This window comes from Thalassophryne amazonica, chromosome 5 (assembly GCF_902500255.1).
Source record: "Thalassophryne amazonica chromosome 5, fThaAma1.1, whole genome shotgun sequence".
In the NCBI taxonomy this organism is placed as follows: domain Eukaryota; kingdom Metazoa; phylum Chordata; class Actinopteri; order Batrachoidiformes; family Batrachoididae; genus Thalassophryne; species Thalassophryne amazonica.
The window spans coordinates 68,538,979-68,560,639 of record NC_047107.1 but is presented as its reverse complement, the minus strand read 5'-3'; the positions used below and the strand labels follow the sequence as shown (position 1 = coordinate 68,560,639).

Here is a 21,661-nt window from a genome sequence, read left to right as displayed (position 1 = left end):
GCCAGCGATCCAAATTTCACATCCACCACGTGAGTTATAGTCACACCGCACAGTGGACACATGGAGCTGGCTGATGTGTTCATGATATGAGCGCATCAATTCATTCATGTTAGGGCCCTGTCCCACTGGCGTTTAGGAGGATTTGCGTATGGATTGCGCACAAAATTGGCCCATATTCGCCAAACATCTGTAATATCCGTGTAACATGCCTGTATGAGTCGGCCATCATCCGAACATGTCCATGATCATCCACAGAGGCACGCATGTCCACAGCCAGGATTTTTGAGCTGTTCAAAAATCTGGATGTAGATAACATCCGCCTTACATACTCCATATATACGCAATTCATACACAATACATACTCACTGTATGCACTGTATATCTACCATTAAACGCTGATATCCGCAACTGACAAGGATTTGCGGCTTGGCAGCAGACTGGGACAGTGTGTAAAACAGATCTATATCGTGCCCATCATGTCCACATCACTAACTAGAATATGTTGTAGCGAATGCATACAAATTGGCCACGAATAAAGCGTTTTTATTACATCTGCTGTGCAGCTGATTTGCGGACAATCTGTGAATGCATAACAAACACGTCATGTAAACCCAAAGTGTGGCAGAAAGCCACATACCTGCCCGTCAGTGCCGGTCCGGCTGTGTAAATCCACAAAGACATAATAGCTGCTGCAATCCAGGACTTTTATTTAACACCAACAAAAGGAAGAGTTGCTGTTTTAGCCACAACTTACTCAAAAAAAACAACCAAAAAAAACAAGAACACCGTCTCACACCCGGAGTGGCTTCCCCCCTCCTGCTCCCCAAACTCATGAACAGTTAACCCTCGCATGACAACATGAACATTAACTCTGTGATTAATTTGTAAAGTCCAGCAAATGCCCCAGAGGCTGTATTGTTGGTGTGAATAGTGATGCCGACTGCCTGAGTGATCTTATTTCATGACCGCAATGCAGATGCTGTGCACGCGTAACAAGTGCGGGATGCATTCATAATACACCCGTAATACTGCCGTGATAATCTCAATGTGTCGGATCAGTTTCCTCACTACATGCGTTATATACGAGGTCTGTCCGAAAAGTAACGGACCTTTTTATTTTTTTCAAAAACTATATGGATTTGAATCATGTGCGCTTGCATCAGCCAAGCTTGAACCTTCGTGCGCATGCGTGAGTTTTTTCACGCCTGTTGGTTGCGTCATTCGCCTGTGGGCAGGCTTTGAGTGAGCACTGGTCCAGCCCCCTCGTCGGATTTTCATTGTCAGGGAAATGGCTGAGCGACTGCCGCTTTGCTCCATGAAAATTTTTACAGAAACTGTGACAGACAGCCAGGTGGAAACCATTCGGAAAATTCAGATGGCTTTCGGTGAAGATTCTATCGGCGTCACACAGATTAAGGACCATTACAACCGGATTAAAGATGGCCCACACCGGCGGAGGGCACACCACACTCCATGTGGCCATCGACAGGCTGAAATGACCAGATCATTTCCAAAGTGAAGGCTGTGTTGATCCGGCACGTCGTATGACTACCAGAGAAATCGCAGAAAATATGGACATCAGCACTTTTGCGGCACATTCCACTGTTACAGGAGATTTTGTAATGAAAGACGTGTGGAGGAATTCACGCGTCGGGATGGATCCGCTCATGGCGCAGAACAAACTTCCTCCATGTTGGAAGTCTCACAGAACATGTTGTGGCATGCCCAGCTGTTACACAATTTCTCGTATACTCACTCGACTGAATAGCCACCGAAAGCCGTCTGAATCTTCCGAATGGTTTCCAACATGCCATGAGCGGCCCACAGACGAATGACGCAACCGACAGGCATGAAAAAACTCACGCATGCGCACGAGGGTTCAAGCTTGGTTGATGCAAGCACACATGATTCAAATCCATATAGTTTTTGAAAAAAATAAAAAGGTCCATTACTTTTCGGACAGACCTCGTAACCATGATTGTTCATCATATATTCACTATATATTATTAATATATCCGTAATTCATACTGGGACATTTGTCATTTTTGGCCATTTTTGTTGCTGATGACAACGAACGCCCGCAATTTGTATACTCAATGCATGCGCAATTACTTCTCTCCCCAGTGGGATAGGGCCCTTAGTTTGTTTAGTCCTTTTTTACATCCATGGCCATGGATCTTGAACATGAAGGAACAGAAGGATGATAATTATTGTATTGTCTGCTCTTTATAACAGGAATTAAATATTTTAACAGACAAAAGGAAATCCACAGACTGTCAAGCCATAAGAACATTCATTGTTCTTATAATGTTCTGTGCTCTCTCATTATTTTGTCCTTTCACATTTTCGTCAATTTATGTACATCTGTCCAACAATTAATTGCTGCCACTGCTGTGTGAGTGTGATGTGGTATCACACGTCTCACATGGTCAAACTGTGTTTGTGCATGTGCACATGAGTGTGCACAAAATAGTTGCAGCGAGATTGGATGTCTGACCGTCTGTCCCTCCTGACAGCAACCAATTAATTTTTTCTGCCTTTTTTGCCAGTTTCTGCCTCATTCGCCCAACTTCGTGTTATGTGTGAATGGCCGTGAACATCGTAACCAATTTCCTCTCATCTTAGGGTGACATTTTGCATCTTCTTCTATTCCTTGGCAACATGGGGACACAACCAACTAACCTGTACTTAAATACAACCATTTAACTGATGATCTTGGAATCTGTAGCTGTTTAGAAATTAGACCATCCCAACTTCTGCAAGTCTACAATTCTGTCTTCGATAACCACTGATTTCCTTGGAATCTCCCATTGTTTTGAGTATTGGCATCAAAGTGTTGTCAAACACATCCTTTTTTATGCTGTAAAAGAGAAACTACCAGTCGTAGTGAATCTTGATGACTAACAGGGAGTTAATTGGCCTTGGCCTTGTCATGCTAAAAGACACTGTAGAACCTTCAGCACCACTTAATAAAAAAATTTTCAGTGAATATATGCATATATTTAAGCCTGTATGTATAATTTTGACCCTGTGTGTATTAGAGACAAATTCTTGTTTTTTTAAGTCATTAATGATGTATTATACTGTGCAATTATTCCACCCTGACAAAAGAACTGTTCAAAGACATCATTAAAAGCCTAAAATTACATCACATTCAGGCTCACGATGAGTGTATGTAAACCTCTGACCACAACTGTAAATGCAGTGGCTGCAATAACTGTGTGTTGTAGCATGTTTGGCAATGACTGGTGGACTCAAAAGGAGGAGGTAAGGTGGATGTGATGGTCAAGTGGTTAAGCGCTGGACTTGAGACCAGAGGATCCTCGGTTCAAATCCCAGCCTGACTGGAAAATAACTATAGGCCCTTGGGCAAGGTCCTTAATATGGAAAATAACTATAGGCCCTTGGGCAAGGTCCTTAATATCCTACTTGCTACTGGTGTGTAGTGAGTACCTTGTATGGCAGCACCCTCACATTGGGGTGAATGTGAGGCATTATTTGTAAAGCGCTTTGAGTGTCTGATGCAGATGGAAAAGCACTATATAAATACGGTCCATTTACCATTTACTCAAAATAGCACAACTACTCAAGAAAGCACGCCACAACAATGATAAAAACTAAAGGAAAAAGCTGGTTAAAGCAGTTGCTAGACATTGCTTGTATGGTGAAATACGAGGGTAGGCTGAAAAGTTCTAAGGCTGACTATGATGCAGTTGTCGAATTGAACAAATTCAGGGTTATTTTTCTACATAGTCTCCCTGTAACTCCACACACTTCTTCCAGCGGTGCTTGAGTGCTTTGATTCCCTTGGCTTAGAAGCTCTCATCTTGAGAGTCAAAATAGTCCTCAACAGCAGCCATCACCTCATCATTGCTCCGATAGTGCTTCCCAGCCAAGTGTTTTCAGGTTTGGGAACAGATGAAAGTCCGAGGGTGCCAAGTCAGGGGAGTATGGTGGGTGATGTACCAGTTCGAATCCACACTCGTGGATAGTGGCCATGGCCACTGTTGACTTGTGAACTAGGGCATTGTCTTGATGGAGCAGTACCCCTTTCGTCAGCTTTCCTGGTCGCTTCTTTTTGATAGCCTCGCGTAACTGTCTCAGTAGGTTAGAATGGTACTGTCCATTTATGGTTTGTCCCTTTTCAAGATAGTCCATGAACATAATGCCCTTGGCATCCCAGAAAACTGAAACCATGACCTTCCCCGCAGACGAAACAACCTTGGCCTTCTTTGGAGGTGGTGACCTTGGGTGTTTCCACTGCATTGATTTGTTTTTCATCCTGGGTAAAAAAAACGTTCCATGTAATTGGCTGGATCCTCTTCAAATTGTGCCACGTTTGCCATTGACATGACTAGCCTGGTGCATTTCTGATCAGGCGTCACAAGACGTGGCACCCACCGAGCTGACACCTTTGACATTCCAAGTTCTTCATGCAGAATGTGTTCAATTCTCTCACGGGATATTCCCACAGCATCTGCTAGCTGATTAATCGTCGATCGTCTGTCGTCCATCACCATTTCATGAACAAGGTCAATGTTTTTCTGGGTTGTGGCTGTTTCAGTCCACCCAGACCTTGGGTTGTCTTCAAGGCTCTCTCTGCTCCTATTAAATTCAGCTGCCCACTTCTGCACTGTAGATATGGAGGGAGCTTCATCCCCTAATGTAGCAACCATATCCGCATGAATGTCACCCTGATCACCTGCGACTCGTCAGGACTCACAGCTGAGGTGCATCTGGATGGATTGGAGCATGTTGGCATTTAAGACTGGAGTGCACAGTGTGTATTTGCCAGAGACTCGACCTTGTGACCAGACGGGTGAGATCGTCGTCTCGGGAGCCATCTCATCAGCAGCGGATGCTGAGAAACGTCCAGGTTTGATGCACAGTCTGTGAAAGAGGAGGGGGTGAGGTCTCACGCTCGTCAGCACACTTCCTGAGGTACGTTAGATTTTGTGACTAACAGTTATACAGTCAGTAAATGTGGTGTCCCTCACACCTTATTGTATTGAGCTGTTTGTTAGTCATGTATCAGCTTCCACTGCGGTGGAGTTTTGTGAACTGGATGTTCCATGCCTGCAGGTTGGAAGCTGATCAGCAATCAAGCCAGGAAGTGTTTGCTGTTTGTACACCTTTAAGTGTTCTGTGTGTAGAGTGTGGACTCACATAATGGTTCCTTCTTTCACAGACTCGGTTGTTGCGGCCACCTGGGGGGTGTCGGCGGGGTCCTTGGGTCCGAAACAGCTTCTGGCTCCGGACCGTTAGCGCTGCTGGGAGCGCACCACGCCAGACCGCACCTTTCTGTATTATCACTGTTATGTATTAAATTCAGTTAGCCTTTGTACCGTGCTCTGCTTATTTCATACTGGGTCCTTCAAACGCTGGTCGGTTCTCCGAGCTGCGTCCGACACATAACACTTAGAACGTTTCAGCCTACCCTCATATAAGGACTGTGAAAACATTCTGCTGTGACACTGGAAATATGTTGCACAGTATGTTCAGTCCAGGCCCTGCTATAACAAAAATAAAACTCAGAAAGTAGATCAGAGTCACAAAAACATTACTGTGTAGGCATCGTGAAGGTCATGATGGTTTTCTTCTGTCAACAAAATGAATAATCATATTAATGAGCAGTTCAGTTGCTGCTTGATCGCAATGCAGCAAAGTAAATGGAGCAGCCCACTGTAGCAGCCATATCTCTTTAACTCATTTTCTTTTAATGCAAAAAAAAAAAAAAAAAAATATATATATATATACGAGGGCTGTCAATAAAGTAAGGGTCCTTTTTATTTTTTTCAAAATCTATATGGATTTCATTCATATGTTTTTACGTCAGATATGCTTGAACCCTCGTGCGCATGCGTGAGTTTTTCCACGCCTGTCGGTGACGTCATTCGCCTGTGAGCACTCCTTGTGGGAGGAGTCGTCCAGCCCCTCGTCGGAATTCCTTTGTCTGAGAAGTTGCTGAGAGACTGGCGCGTTGTTTGATCAAAATTTTTTCTAAACCTGTGAGACACATCGAAGTGGACACGGTTCGAAAAATTAAGCTGGTTTTCAGTGAAAATTTTAACGGCTGATGAGAGATTTTGAGGTGATTCTGTCGCTTTAAGGACTTCCCACGGTGCGAGACGTCGCTCAGCGCTCTCAGCCGCCATCGTCAGCCTGTTCAAGCTGAAAACCTCCACATTTCAGGCTCTATTGATCCAGGACGTCGTGAGAGAACAGAAACGTTTCAGAAGAAGTCGGTTTCAGCATTTTATCCGGATATTCCACAGTTAAAGGAGATTTTTTTAATGAAAGACGTGCGGACGGATCCACGCATCGGGACGCAGCCGACGCGGTGCGGCGGCACAGGAAAAACACCTCCGTGTTGATAACCATTTGTAAAATCCAGGCGGCTTTTGATGGCTTTCAGTGGAGTGAGTATATGAGAAATTGTTTAACAGGCAGGACATGTTCCAACTTGTCCTTAAGGCTTTCAACAGAGGTGTTTTTCCTGTGGCGGAGCATCGCGGCGGCTGCGTCCTGACGCGCGGACCCGTCCGCACGTCTTTCATTAAAAAAATCTCCTTTAACAGTGGAATATCCGGATAAAATGCTGAAACCGACTTCTTCTGAAACTTCTCTGTTCTCTCACGACGTCCTGGATCAATAGAGCCTGAAATGTGGAGGTTTTCAGCTTGAACAGGCTGACGACGGCGGCTGAGAGCGCTGAGCGACGTCTCGCACCGTGGGAAGTCCTTAAAGCGACAGAATCACCTCAAAATCTCTCATCAGCCATTAAAATTTTCACTGAAAACCAGCTTAATTTTTCGAACCGTGTCCACTTCGATGTGTCTCACAGGTTTAGAAAAAATTTTGATCAAACAACGCGCCAGTCTCTCAGCAACTTCTCAGACAAAGGAATTCCGACGAGGGGCTGGACGACTCCTCCCACAAGGAGTGCTCACAGGCGAATGACGTCACCGACAGGCGTGGAAAAACTCACGCATGCGCACGAGGGTTCAAGCATGTCTGACGTAAAAACATATGAATGAAATCCATATAGTTTTTGAAAAAAATAAAAAGGACCGCTACTTTATTGACAGCCCTCGTATATATGAGTAACACCACTCCGTTTTGCGTCGTGGTGTTTTAGACTCTGCATCGTGCATTCAAACCCTGTAATGCAAGGCTTCAAGTTGTTTAATCCGCTTATACCATGGTCTCACACAGTGACCTAACACACAAATATTTATTTAACTTTTTTCATGTTCTCTTCTTCTTTCCCATCTTCAATCTTGTCCAGTTCGTCCGATGTTAAAGCTTTATGCCGTTGCTTTTGCTGTTCTTCTCGTTCTCCCATTCCTCAAATGTTTTATTTTGGCCAAAAATATTAAAATTCACTTGGAAATCCATGTTTTATCGCGTTTCTGTCATTCACCTGTCAAAACACAGCTGATCTGCGCCAACTGATTTGCGTGTTGCTGTGGTGACGACAAGAGTGGAGTGATAGTACAGTGACTTAACTCGCCGAACTATGCGTGTGTATACATGAAAATAATGCACGCCAGTTAGACATGGAATTGTCAGTGACCATGGTATAAATATACACACAAATATATATATATATATATATATATATATATATATTTTTTTTTTTTTTTTTACTTGAGAATTAAAGCAGATTCCCAATTTAACAGCTGAAAAAGTACCAGGAGATGACAGATTGTTATTCACTGCTTTCACATGTCCCTTTTTGCATAAAACCTCTAACCCTGCTCCGTACTCATATTCAGTACTGTTGCTTACCTTCTGTTCTTCTCTCAAACCTTTCATCTTTTTGCAATCCCTCTTCAGATAGTGAGTTATTGCCTGGAATCGTCCCATCACTTTCCTTCCATTTCTCTGCTCCCACTGTGTCGTGTAATTTTGGAGCAGGTCTCAGTTCAATTCTGGCATCATGAACAAATAACACCGATAGAAAAAAAAAAATGAGGTCTTGTGCCATTTCTTGGCCCTTGATACAGGTGATCATCAATCTTACTCACATTGTTTACCATTTCCTGACACTCTGGACAAACAAGTCTCTTTACTTAAGGCCCATTCACCCACAACATGAAGTTCGGCAAATCAGGCTGAAACTATTCTAACTATTCTATACTAAAGGTCTAGAATGGAAATGGCATTGTCCAAAATTAGAAGTATTCCACCTTGTGTGGCGTGATGGTATCTTTGACGATAAGAATGCACTACTGGCTACAAAGCGGGCCTATTACTCTGATTTGATCAACAAAAACAAGCATAACTCAAAATTCTTGTTCAACACTGTGGCAACACTTATACATGCACAACCACCTGTAGTTCACTCTCCTTTTACAGAACAAGATTTCCTGGATTACTTTGAGAAGAAAATAGGCTGAGTTAGGTTGAGCATATCCCAGCATGCCTTAACCCAGCCATTACACTCTGCTACTGACGTGGGTGCCATTACTGACGTATTAATGAGATTTAAAGAATTTGATAGTATCTCACTAGGCATGGTGACCAAACTCGTAATGTCAACAAAAAGCACAACCTGTTTATTTGATCCTATACCAACAAAATTGTTTAAGGATCTGTGGCCCACTCTTGGGATGACTTTTCTGGATCTGTTCCTGTTTCAGATCTGCAGTGATTAAACCATTACTTAAGAAATCTAACCTTGACCATAGTGTACTGAAAAACTATTGGCCAATATCAAATCTATTATTTTGCTCTAGATTTCTGGAAAAAGGGGTTTCACGGCAGCTCGTGGATGACCTTACCGAGAGTAATCTTTTTGAGCCACTGCAGTCTGCTTTTAGAAAATATCAATCCACAGAGACAGCTCTCAATAAAGTGGTGAATGATCTTCTGCTTGCAATGGATTCAGAAACCACAACAGTTCTGGTGCTGGTAGATCTCAGTGCTGTGTTTGATACCATGGATCATCATATTCTACTCGATAGGCTGGAGAATCATTTTTGGATTACTGGGAGTGCCCTTGCATGGTTGACGTCATACCTGACCAGTCTTTCTCACTGTGTTTTGTACAATAACACCATCTCTGACCTTAGTGACATGAAATTTGGGGTTCCACAGGGGTCTGTCTCAGGCCCCCTCCATTTCTCCCTTTATATAGCACCCCTTGGGCACATATTACGGTGTTTTGGGGTTACCTTTCACTGCTATGTTGATGATATTCAGCTATACATGCCAATGCTGCTGGTAATCTCATCCACATAAAATCCTTAGAAGATTGCATTGCATCAGTGAGAGGCTGGATGTCGAGCAACTTCCTACTTTTAATCAATCAATCAATTCAATCAATTTTTTTATATAGCGCCAAATCACAACAAACAGTTGCCCCAAGTCGCTTTATATTGTAAGGCAAGGCCATACAATAATTATGTAAAACCCCAACAGTCAAAACGACCCCCTGTGAGCAAGCACTTGGCTACAGTGGGAAGGAAAAACTCCCTTTTAACAGGAAGAAACCTCCAGCAGAACCAGGCTCAGGGAGGGGCAGTCTTCTGCTGGGACTGGTTGGGGCTGAGGGAGAGAACCAGGAAAAAGACATGCTGTGGAGGGGAGCAGAGATCGATCACTAATGATTAAATGCAGAGTGGTGCATACAGAGCAAAAAGAGAAAGAAACAATGCATCATGGGAACCCCCCAGCAGTCTACGTCTATAGCAGCATAACTAAGGGATGGTTCAGGGTCACCTGATCCAGCCCTAACTATAAGCTTTAGCAAAAAGGAAAGTTTTAAGCCTAATCTTAAAAGTAGAGAGGGTGTCTGTCTCCCTGATCTGAATTGGGAGCTGGTTCCACAGGAGAGGAGCCTGAAAGCTGAAGGCTCTGCCTCCCATTCTACTCTTACAAACCCTAGGAACTACAAGTAAGCTTGCAGTCTGAGAGCGAAGCGCTCTATTGGGGTGATATGGTACTACGAGGTCCCTAAGATAAGATGAGACCTGATTATTCAAAACCTTATAAGTAAGAAAAAGAATTTTAAATTCTATTCTAGAATTAACAGGAAGCCAATGAAGAGAGGCCAATATGGGTGAGCTATGCTCTCTCCTTCTAGTCCCCGTCAGTACTCTAGCTGCAGCATTTTGAATTAACTGAAGGCTTTTTAGGGAACTTTTAGGACAACCTGATAATAATGAATTACAATAGTCCAGCCTAGAGGAAATAAATGCATGAATTAGTTTTTCAGCATCACTCTGAGACAAGATCATTCTGATTTTAGAGATATTGCGTAAATGCAAAAAAGCAGTCCTACATATTTGTTTAATATGCGCTTTGAATGACATATCCTGATCAAAAATGACTCCAAGATTTCTCACAGTATTACTAGAGCTCAGGGTAATGCCATCCAGAGTAAGGATCTGGTTAGACACCATGTTTCTAAGATTTGTGGGGCCAAGTACAATAACTTCAGTTTTATCTGAGTTTAAAAGCAGGAAATTAGAGGTCATCCATGTCTTTATGTCTGTAAGACAATCCTGCAGTTTAGCTAATTGGTGTGTGTCCTCTGGCTTCATGGATAGATAAAGCTGGGTATCATCTGCATAACAATGAAAATTTAAGCAATACCGTCTAATAATAGTGCCTAAGGGAAGCATGTATAAAGTGAATAAAATTGGTCCTAGCACAGAACCTTGTGGAACTCCATAATTAACTTTAGTCTGTGAAGAAGATTCCCCATTTACATGAACAAATTGTAATCTATTAGACAAATATGATTCAAACCACCGCAGCGCAGTGCCTTTAATACCTATGGCATGCTCTAATCTCTGTAATAAAATTTTATGGTCAACAGTATCAAAAGCAGCACTGAGGTCTAACAGAACAAGCACAGAGATGAGTCCACTGTCCGAGGCCATAAGAAGATCATTTGTAACCTTCACTAATGCTGTTTCTGTACTATGATGAATTCTAAAACCTGACTGAAACTCTTCAAATAGACCATTCCTCTGCAGATGATCAGTTAGCTGTTTTACAACTACCCTTTCAAGAATTTTTGAGAGAAAAGGAAGGTTGGAGATTGGCCTATAATTAGCTAAGTCTTAGCTAATTATAAGCTAAGACTAGCTAAGACTTTTAAAATCTGATAAGACTGAAATGATGGTTCTTGGTCCAGTGAGATATGGGCATCAATTTGACCAGTTAATGCTTAACCTAGGCTTGTGTGTCATGCATCACACTGACAAAGTGAGGAACCTTCTGCTTAGGATCGAATCACAGATCTGGCAACTTGCTTCTGACGCACTGTTTGTTACTGTGATGCTACTCTGAACTTCACACAGTTGTATACACTTCTTTTATTTCTGTTTAGCACTCTTCTGGTTATTAATTGTATCTACTCTGAACGTTATTTAACAACAGTCCTGTTGTGAATCGCTAGCAGTTAGCATTTGCTAGCAGTTAGCTTTCGCTAGCTTGGTCAACTCCTCCCCTCCCCCGTCGTTACTTTTTCTAGCTGTTTTCATTTTTACCCCTTTAATACTTCTGTTTAGTTTAGTTTAAACTGTTTAGTGTATTTTATAGCTGCTGCTTTTTTACCTGTTTAATACTTCTGTTAGTTCCTAAATGTTTCAAATCTGCAGTGATTAAACCATTACTTAAGAAATCTAATCTTGACCCTGGTGTATTGAAAAACTACATTCCACAGAGACGGCTCTCACTAAAGTGGTGAATGATCTTCTGCTTGCAATGGATTCAGAAACCACAACAGTTCTGGTGCTGGTAGATCTCAGTGCTGTGTTTGATACCATGGCTCATCATATTCTACTCAATAGGCTGGAGAATCATTTTTGGATTACTGGGAGTGCCCTTGCATGGTTGACGTCATACCTGACCAGTCATTGTCATTGTGTTTTGAACAATAACACCGTCTCTGACTGTCCGTTTTTCAGTCGAACTGCTGTGAATTTTAAGTAATTATTTTACTCCTGTGTAAAATCTTAGAAGCGGCTAACCTTTTCGCTAGCGGTTAGCTTGCATTAGCTATTTCGGACCCCCGTCATCATTTTTTCATTTCATTTTTTTTTTTTATAATTCTGTTAGTTAATTAACTGTTTAGTGTATTTTATAGCTGCTTCTTTTTTACCTGTTTAATACTTCTGTTAGTTTATCAGTGTAACTGCTGTGAATTTTAATTCATTTATTTACATCTGTGTGAGCCTTAGAAGTGGTTAGCTTATCCATTATTGTTTAGCTCGTGTTTGCTTGGCTACATTCTTGAATTTCTTAGTGCACAAAGTACACTACAAATCCTACTTTACACCCTCCGTAAATCCTGCGTGATGTTGGAAGATAGGGTGGCTCTCTTAGAGAGCCATGTCCGTAAGTTAGAGCAGCTTCTTAGCTCAGTGGATTTAGATGTTACGGGCACTCCAGATGAGGTTAGTGTTGGGCCGGCTAGTGAGCCCATTAGCATCAGCTTAGAAATGCCGGCTGTGGAGGGCGGCTTTCGGACTGTGGCTAGGCGGAGGAAGCCCCGTAGGGCTTGGTGCCCGGGTGTGGCACCCCGATCACACTCGCCAGTGCAAACTGTGAATCAGTTCTCCCCCTTGGATTTGCCTGATGTGAATTCTCTGAGCCCACAAGTGACTTCCAGTCCTGTCTCCAGGCCGAAACACCGGACTTTAGTGATAGTGGATTCTATCACCCGCAAAGTCAGGTTACAGATGCTGGCTGACGTTAAATGTATTCCTGGGGCCACAGCTCCCGACATTGCATCTCATCTTAGGGTGCTGACGCTGCAGAAGGGAAGACAGACAAAGGAACATGACATGAGATATAGTCACATAGTTATTCACGTTGGCACCAACGATATCAGGATGAAGCACTCAGTGGTCACAAAAATGAACATAGAGAGGACTTGTGACCTTGCCAGAAAGATGTGTCAGCATCGATTAATAGTCTCTGGTCCCCTCCCCTCCCGGAGTACTGATGAGGCGTTTAGCAGGCTGAAATTGTTAAATAGGTGGCTAGCGTAGTTTTGTAGACAGCAAGGCGTTAGCTTTATTGATAGCTGGCCTTCGTTCTGGTGCCACCGTGGCTTGCTGATGCCGGACGGCCTCCACCCTACTGGGGAAGGCTCCGCCATCTTGTCTGCGAACATAGATAGAGCTCTACAGGGAGGATAACATTAGGAATTTACAGCAGGCCACGGAGCAGGTGATTAGAGACCCTGCATGGCTTATGACAAATGTGGGTGTGGAATTCATTAGCTTAGTGGGGAATTTGGTGCAGAAAATCCACTATGGTGATAGTGCAGTTTATTTGCCAGGGAGGGAATTTCAACAAGTTGAGACTGTGGCCTGCTTCTGTAGAGGGATATGCTTTCCAAACTTAATACCCATTACTATATTGGATGATGTTAAAATCGAGGATGGCCCAGTGGTTGTTCCAGCAATAGCAAAGATTTCATGTCTGCTACCTACAACGCGCATGGAATGTCTCAAACCTAAGCCTACTTTTCGGCATCTTATGTATGCTATTGTGGTACCACCTCTAAACCCAAACAGTTCAACTGTCAACCCCACTGAGGTCCTTAGACTGGGTCTCATTAACATAAGATCACTGTCCTCAAAATCATTGTTGATCAATGATCTAATTATTGATCATCACTTAGAAAATTGAGCTATGTGAAACCTGGCTTAAACCTACAGCTGTCCTCCCCTTAAATAAGGCCTGCCCACCAGCATATACATTTAGTCACGTCCCTCATGATGCGAAGCAAGGCGGGGGTGTTGCTCTTATTTATAAATCTAGGTTTAGCTTATTAGCTGTTGAGGGTCACAAATATAACTCGTTTGAGCATCTGATTCTCCGCTCTGCTCAGGATATTACACATTGCCAAGGTCAGAAGAATAAAAATCAGTCGTATTACTTTGTCACTGTATATAAGCCTCCTGGCCCATATTATGAATTCTTAGATTAATTTGGTGCATTTATCTCTAACTTGTCAACTAGTCTAGATAACATTCTGATCATTGCTGACTTTAACATTCATATAAATAAGCCTTCTGATCCCCTCTGCAAATTATTTATGGAAATTGTGGCTGCATTAGGATTTCGGCAATGCATTCGGGATTCGACGCACATTAGTGGAAATACCCTGGATCTGGTTCTCGCACGTGGTATTGCTGTCATGAATATTGACATCATGCCTCTTACATCAGTGGTGTCTGATCACTCACTTATTAAGTTTACAGTTTCGCTGCCATGTTTAGTGGAACAACCACCTTATAAATCATTGCGGTGATGCATCAACTCCTCAACTAAGACTGAACTCGAAGCTAGACTGCCTGATGTCTTAGCTTCACATTTGACAAATACACAGTCAGTAGACAGACTTGTAGATAGTTTAAACTCAGTGCTCAAAACTACACTCGACATGATTGCACCACCTGTGTTAAAACCACGCTCCCCCAAACCACAGTCACCTTGGTTCAATGATTATCTGCGTAACCTCAAGCATCAAGCAAGAGGTCTAGAATAGAAATGGCGTCATTCAAAATTAGAAGTATTTCACCTTGCGTTGCGTGATGCTATCTTAGACTATAAGCATGCATTATTGGCTACAAAGCGGACCTACTACTCTGATTTGATCAAGAAAAACAAGCATAACTCAAAGTTCTTGTTCGACACGGTGGCAACACTTATGCATGGACAACCACCTGTAGTTCACTCTCCTTTTACAGCACAAGATTTCCTGGATTACCTTGGGAAGAAAATAGAAGACATGAGGTTAAACATATCCCGACATGCCTTAACCCAGCCACTACACCCTGCTATTGAGGTGGGCACCATTACTGAGGTATTACCTAGATTTAAAGAATTTGATAGAATCTCACTAGGCATGCTGACAAAACTTGCAATGTTAACAAAAAGCACAACCTGTTTATTTGATCCTATACCAACAAAACTGTTTAAGGACCTGTGGCCCACTCTTGGGCCGACTGTGCTGGAAATTATTAATCTTTCTTTAACTTCTGGATCTGTTCCTAAATGTTTCAAATATGCAGTGATTAAACCATTACTTAAGAGCCCTAATCTTGACCCTGGTGTATTGAAAAACTATCAGCCGATATCAAATCTATCATTTTTCTCTAAAATTCTGGAAAAAGTGGTGTCACGGCAGCTCATAGACTATCTTACTGAGAATAATCTCTTTGAGCCATTGCAGTCTGCTTTTAGAAAATATCATTCCACAGAGACGGCTCTCACTAAAGTGGTGAATGATCTTCTGCTTACAATGGATTACCACTACGGTTCTGTTGCTGTTAGATCTCAGTGCTGCATTTGATACAGTGGATCATCATATTCTACTTGATAGGCTGGAAAATCATTTTGGGATTACTGGGAGTGCCCTTGCATGGCTGATGTCATACTTGACCAGTCGTTCTCACTGTGTTTTGTACAATAACACTACCTCTAACCTTAGTGACATGAAATTTGGGGTTCCACAGGGGTCTGTCTTAGGCCCCCTGCTTTTCTCTCTTTATATAGCACCCCTTGGGCACATATTGAGGCGTTTTGGAATTACCTTTCACTGCTATGCAGATGATACTCAGTTATACATCTCGTTCACATAAAATCCTTAGAAGATTGCCTTGCAGCAGTGAGAAGTTGGATGTCTAGAAACTTCCTACTTTTAAACACTGATAAGACTGAAATGATGGTTCTTGGTCCACTGAGACATCGGCATCAATTTGACCAGTTAATGCTCAGCCTCGGTTCGGGTGTCATACATCATACTGACAAATTGAGGAACCTTGAGGTAATTTTTGATCCTTCGGTGTCCTTTGGCCTCCACATTAGAAATATTACTCGGACTGCTTTCTTCCACCTGTGAAATATAGCGATGATTCGTCTCATCCTGTCTATGGCTGATGCTGACACCCTGATCCATGCATTTATCTCTTCTATATTGGACTATTGCAATGTTCTATTTTCTGGTTTACCGCAGTCTAGCATTAGGGGTCTCCAATTGGTTCAAAATGGTACAGCCAGACTTCTGACACGAAGCAGAAAGTACAACCACATTACCAGAGGTGTCAAGTAACGAAGTACAAATACTTCGTTAATGTACTTAAGTACACTTTTTAGGTATCTATACTTTACTCCATTACTTATTTTATTATTATTATTAAAATTATTACTGCCTACTTCTGACTTCTACTCATTACATTTTCACACAAGTATCTGTACTTTCTATTCCTTACATTTTTAAAACAAACAGCCTCGTTACTCTTGACTTCAGTTTAATGTTTATATATATATATATATATATATATATATATATATATATATATATATATATATATATATATATATATACACATCATGTGCGCCTGTAATCAACTTTTCTGCAGCATGGCTTTGCTTTGAACCGTGAACCAATAGAAGCAGTGGTTCGCAGATTGAAGCAATGCTTTGACCTATTGCTTCGTTTATTCTTTCTTTCTTTCACTTAATTTTCCCCCGCTAAAACCCTAAAGAGCATACTTCTGTGAGTATTATTTACCTTTTCTATGTTAAACCGACCTGTTATGGTCTTCTGAAACAGTTGATAGATGTATTTTATAACTGAAAAACGGGAGTGACGCTAACGCATTAGCATGTCTATGGCATTTTCAATGTTAAAACATGCAGCTCTCATCACGTTCGGGTGCATTTGTTTTTAAATTGTAATATTTCTTAAATTTATTTTTGTTTATATATTAATAATCTAATGATTATTATATACAATTTTAGAGAAAGAGACAAAAATAACCTGAATAGAAACACAACAGAAAATATAAAAGCAACTAACGATGAACATACATAAATAAATACATACATACATAAATAATCACATTCCCTGTGAACACCTAGTGACTCTTACACCTCCACTTCATCCCTGTCTTATTTAATGACAGTTTCTGTCAAACCATATTTTCAATTTGTTAATTTGTTCAGTGATTTTCTTCAGAACTATCTGCCAAACTAGAAAACTGCTGCATCCTAGTAAGAGCAGAAAACTACTGGAATGAATTTGAATAAGGAAAGTTGTGTTTTTTTTTTTTCCTTCACTAAATGGATGCTGCACTCACTGCAGTTTATTGTCTGGAATAGTCCCAGATTTCATTTCAGAGCTTCTAGAATTGAAACATTTTCGTGCAGGTGGTGTTGGGGGGTCACTTGGGGTTTTGGGTCTTGGGCCACATGTAGAATTAATCAGTTTTTAAATTAAGCTTTGTGTTGTGTGGGCCGCCAGAAGAGGAGGTACTGCTGGCCCACCACCAGAGGGCGCCCTGCCTGAAGTGCAGGCTTCAGGCACGAGAGGGCGCTGCCGCCTACAGGAACAGCCGAGGTGACAGCTGTCACCCATCAACCATGACAGCTGTCACCAATCATCTGCATCACACCTGGAATAAAAGCAGGAAGACACCTCCACCACATCGCCGAGATATCGACTTCAGTGAGAGGTAATATCCTCAGCCATTTGTGGTTATCTAATAATCTGTCTATTGTGAGTGTTTGCAGGAGAACCAGTCCCTAGTTTTGTGGAAGCTGAGTGAGTGCAGGACGGCACTCTTTTCCTCTGAGGGATCACTGCTTACACATCAGAATATTGAGTGAGAGGTGGAGGTGGAATTCCCACCATTATTGTTACAGGGTGTACACATACCCACACTTGACTGTCTTTGTTTTCCGCCAGCAGTACCAGATCCGACACGCTGAGACAGTGGCCACCTGGGGACTTCGGGTCTTGGCGGCTCCAGTATCCCTCGGGTTCGGTGGCGGTGGAAATCGTGTGGTTCCGGTTCGTCTCCAGACGGGCGTCTCCTATCGTCGAGCCTGCCCACACGACACCTTTATTGATTGACTTGTATCCATTCTGTAATCTGCTGTGTTTGGTTGTGGCATTCACAACAGTAAAGTGTTCTAATTTAACTCCTTCTATTGTCCGTTCATTTACGCCCCCTGTTGTGGGTCCGTGTCACTACACTTTCCCAACAGGATATCTCGGCCAGCGTCATGGACTCCGAGGGGTGTCACCCGGCTGTTGAACAACCAATGGGAGAGCAGGGAGCGCAGGCATCTGCAGGAGGTGTGATTGGTGAGCTGCAGCACATTCTCACTGCCTTTACGGCTCAGTTGGATCAAATGACCGAGCAAAACATCCTCCTGAACCGCAGGGTGGAGGCTCTCTCCGCGCAGGTGGCGGCGAGCGCTCAGGGCGCTGCTGCAGCTCCTCCTCCTGCCGACCCTGTGCAGGATATGAATGTTCCAGTGGTGGTTCAACAACCCCTCCCACCATCCCCTGAAGCATACATAAGCCATCCTGAGCCGTACGGAGGTTGTGTGGAGATGTGCGCGGACTTTCTCATGCAGTGTTCGCTCGTCTTCGCACAATGTCCCGTCATGTACGCATCAGACGCTAGTAAAATAGCTTATGTGATTACTCTGCTTCGGGGAAAGGCACGCGCTTGGGCTACGGCGCTTTGGGAGCAAAATTCACGGCTCCTTCACACGTACACTGGGTTTGTGAGGGAGTTCAGAACAGTGTTTTATCACCCTAACAGTGGAGAGACCGCTTCAACTGTGCTGCTGTCAATGAGACAGGGACGCCGGAGCGCAGCCGCTTATGCAGTCGACTTCCGCATCGCGGCTGCGAGGTCCGGCTGGAATAACGCTGCGCTCCGCGCCGCCTTCGTAAACGGACTGTCATCGGTCCTGAAGGAGCACCTGGTGGCCAAGGATGAACCGCAGGAATTAGATGGGCTTATCGATCTTGTTATACGGTTAGACAATCGGTTGGAAGAACGCCGTCAGCAATGAGACGAAGGGCGTGGCCGGGCGCGCGCCGTCCCTCTTCCTTCCGGGTCCGAAAAAGGTCCGCCGTTCCCACGCTCCCTGGCCTCTACGTCCCGTGGGGCGACAGCTCCCCCTGCTGACGAAGCTATGGACATGAGCAGGGCCACATTCAGACCACCGAATAGACAGAGGAGGCTTCCCCGTGGGGCGTGTTTTGTTTGCGGCTCAATTGAGCACCAATTGAGTAATTGCCCCGAACGGTTAAACACCAACGCCCGCCCCTAGAAACTGGGCTTAGGGTGGGCCAAGAAATTCACGTGGGACACACACACATTTCCACACGGCTCCCAGTTACAATCCTTAGCGGGGATTTAACCCTTCAGGCCCCAGCACTGGTAGACACAGGGTCAGAAGGGAATCTGCTAGACAGCAGATGGGCCAGGGAGGTAGGGCTCCCTCTGGTGGCGCTTCCTTCACCATTGCAGGTGCGAGCACTAGATGGCACCCTACTCTCTTTAATCACACACAGGAAACTACCAGTAACTCTGGTAGTGTCAGGGAATCATAGGGAGGAGATAGAGTTTTTTGTGACTCCTTCTACCTCCCGTGTGATTCTGGGGTTCCCCTGGATGCTAAAACACAATCCCCGGATTGATTGGCCGTCCGGGGTGGTGGTACAGTGGAGCGAGACCTGCCATCGGGTGTGTTTGGGATCCTTGGTTCCTCCCGGTTCCCAGGCTAAGGAGCAGGTCAAAGTTCCCCCCAATCTGTCGGCGGTGCCGGTTGAGTACCACGATCTTGCTGACGTTTTTAGCAAGGATCGGGCACTCACCCTTCCCCCGCACCATCCGTACGATTGTGCCATCGATTTGTTGCCAGGCGTGGAGTTCCCGTCCAGCAGGCTGTATAACCTCTCCCGACCTGAGCGCGAATCGATGGAGACCTACATCCGGGACTCCTTAGCTGCCGGGCTGATCCGTAACTCCACCTCTCCGATGGGAGCAGGTTTCTTTTTTGTGGGCAAAAAAGATGGCGGTCTTCGTCCATGCATTGATTACCGGGGGCTGAACGAGATCACGGTTCGCAACCGATACCCGTTGCCTTTGTTGGATTCGGTGTTCACCCCCCTGCATGGAGCCAAAATCTTCACAAAGTTGGATCTTAGGAACGCATACCACCTAGTTCGGGTCCGGAAGGGAGACTAATGGAAGACGGCATTCAACACCCCGTTAGGTCATTTTGAGTACCTGGTCATGCCGTTCGGCCTCACAAATGCCCCCGCGACGTTCCAAGCTTTGGTTAATGACATCTTGCGAGACTTCCTGCACTAATTCGTCTTCGTATATCTGGACGATATACTCATCTTTTCTCCGGATCCTGAGACCCATGTACGGCATGTACGTCAGGTCCTGCAGCAGTTGTTAGAGAACCGGCTGTTTGTGAAGGGCGAGAAGTGTGAGTTTCACCGCACCTCTTTGTCCTTCCTGGGGTTTATCATCTCCTCCAACTCCGTCGCTCCGGATCCGGCCAAGGTCGCAGCGGTGAGAGACTGGCCCCAACCTACGAGCCGTGACCTCACCAAAAAAATTCCCTTCACCTGGTCGGTTCAGTGCGATGCCGCGTTCAGGGAGTTGAAACAGCGCTTCTCGACTGCACCTGTCTTGGTGCAGCCAGATCCTAGTCGCCAGTTTGTGGTTGAAGTGGATGCCTCTGACTCAGGGATAGGAGCCGTGCTATCCCAGAGCGGAGAGACCGATAAGTTTCTTCACCCGTGTGCCTATTTTTCCCGCAGGTTGACCCCAGCAGAGCGGAACTATGACGTGGGCAATCGAGAGCTCCTTGCGGTGAAAGAGGCTCTTGAGGAGTGGAGACACCTGCTGGAGGGAGCGTCAGTGCCTTTCACGGTTTTTACTGACCACCGGAACCTGGAGTATATCAGGACCGCCAAGCGACTGAACCCCAGGCAAGCCCGCTGGTCACTGTTTTTCGGCCGTTTTGACTTCCGGATCACCTACCGCCCCGGGACCAAAAACCAGAGGTCGGATGCCCTGTCCCGGGTGCACGAACAAGAAGTCAAGACCGAGCTGTCAGATCCACCGGAACCCATGTTACCGGAGTCCACTATCGTGGCTACCCTAACCTGGGACGTGGAGAAGACCGTCCGGGAGGCCCTGGCACGGAGCCCGGATCCCGGAACAGGACCGAAAAACAGACTGTACGTCCCACCAGAGGCCAGAGCTGCCGTCCTGGACTTCTGTCACGGGTCCAAACTCTCCTGCCACCCAGGGGTGCGTAGGACCGTGGCAGTGGTCCGGCAGCGCTTCTGGTGGGTGTCTCTGGAGGCTGACGTCCGTGCTTACATCCAGGCCTGCACCACCTGCGCCAGGGGCAAGGCGGACCACCAGAAGGCACAGGGACTCTTGCAGCCACTTCCTGTGCCTCATCGCCCCTGGTCCCACATCGGTCTGGATTTCGTCACGGGCCTCCCGCCGTCCCGGGGGCACACCACCATCCTCACGATAGTGGACCGGTTCTCCAAGGCGGCCCACTTCGTGGCCCTCCCGAAGCTCCCATCGGCCCAGGAGACGGCAGATCTCCTGGTCCACCATGCCGTCCGGCTGCATGGGATACCTACAGACATCGTTTCGGATCGTGGTCCCCAGTTCTCCTCGCAGGTGTGGAGGAGTTTCTGCCAGGAACTGGGGGCCACCGTGAGCCTCTCGTCTGGGTATCACCCTCAGACGAACGGACAGGCCGAACGGGCCAATCAAGAGTTGGAGCAGGCCCTACGTTGTACTACCTCCGCACACCCGACGGCTTGGAGTGAACACCTGGCCTG

General features: G+C 44.8%; 1 protein-coding gene across 4 annotated transcripts in view; it reads right to left on the bottom strand.

Moving 5' to 3' along the window:
• grid2 (glutamate receptor, ionotropic, delta 2) overlaps nt 1–21,661 on the bottom strand; it is a 2,248,146-nt gene that overhangs the window by 780,736 nt on the left and 1,445,749 nt on the right. The window lies entirely within an intron of this gene.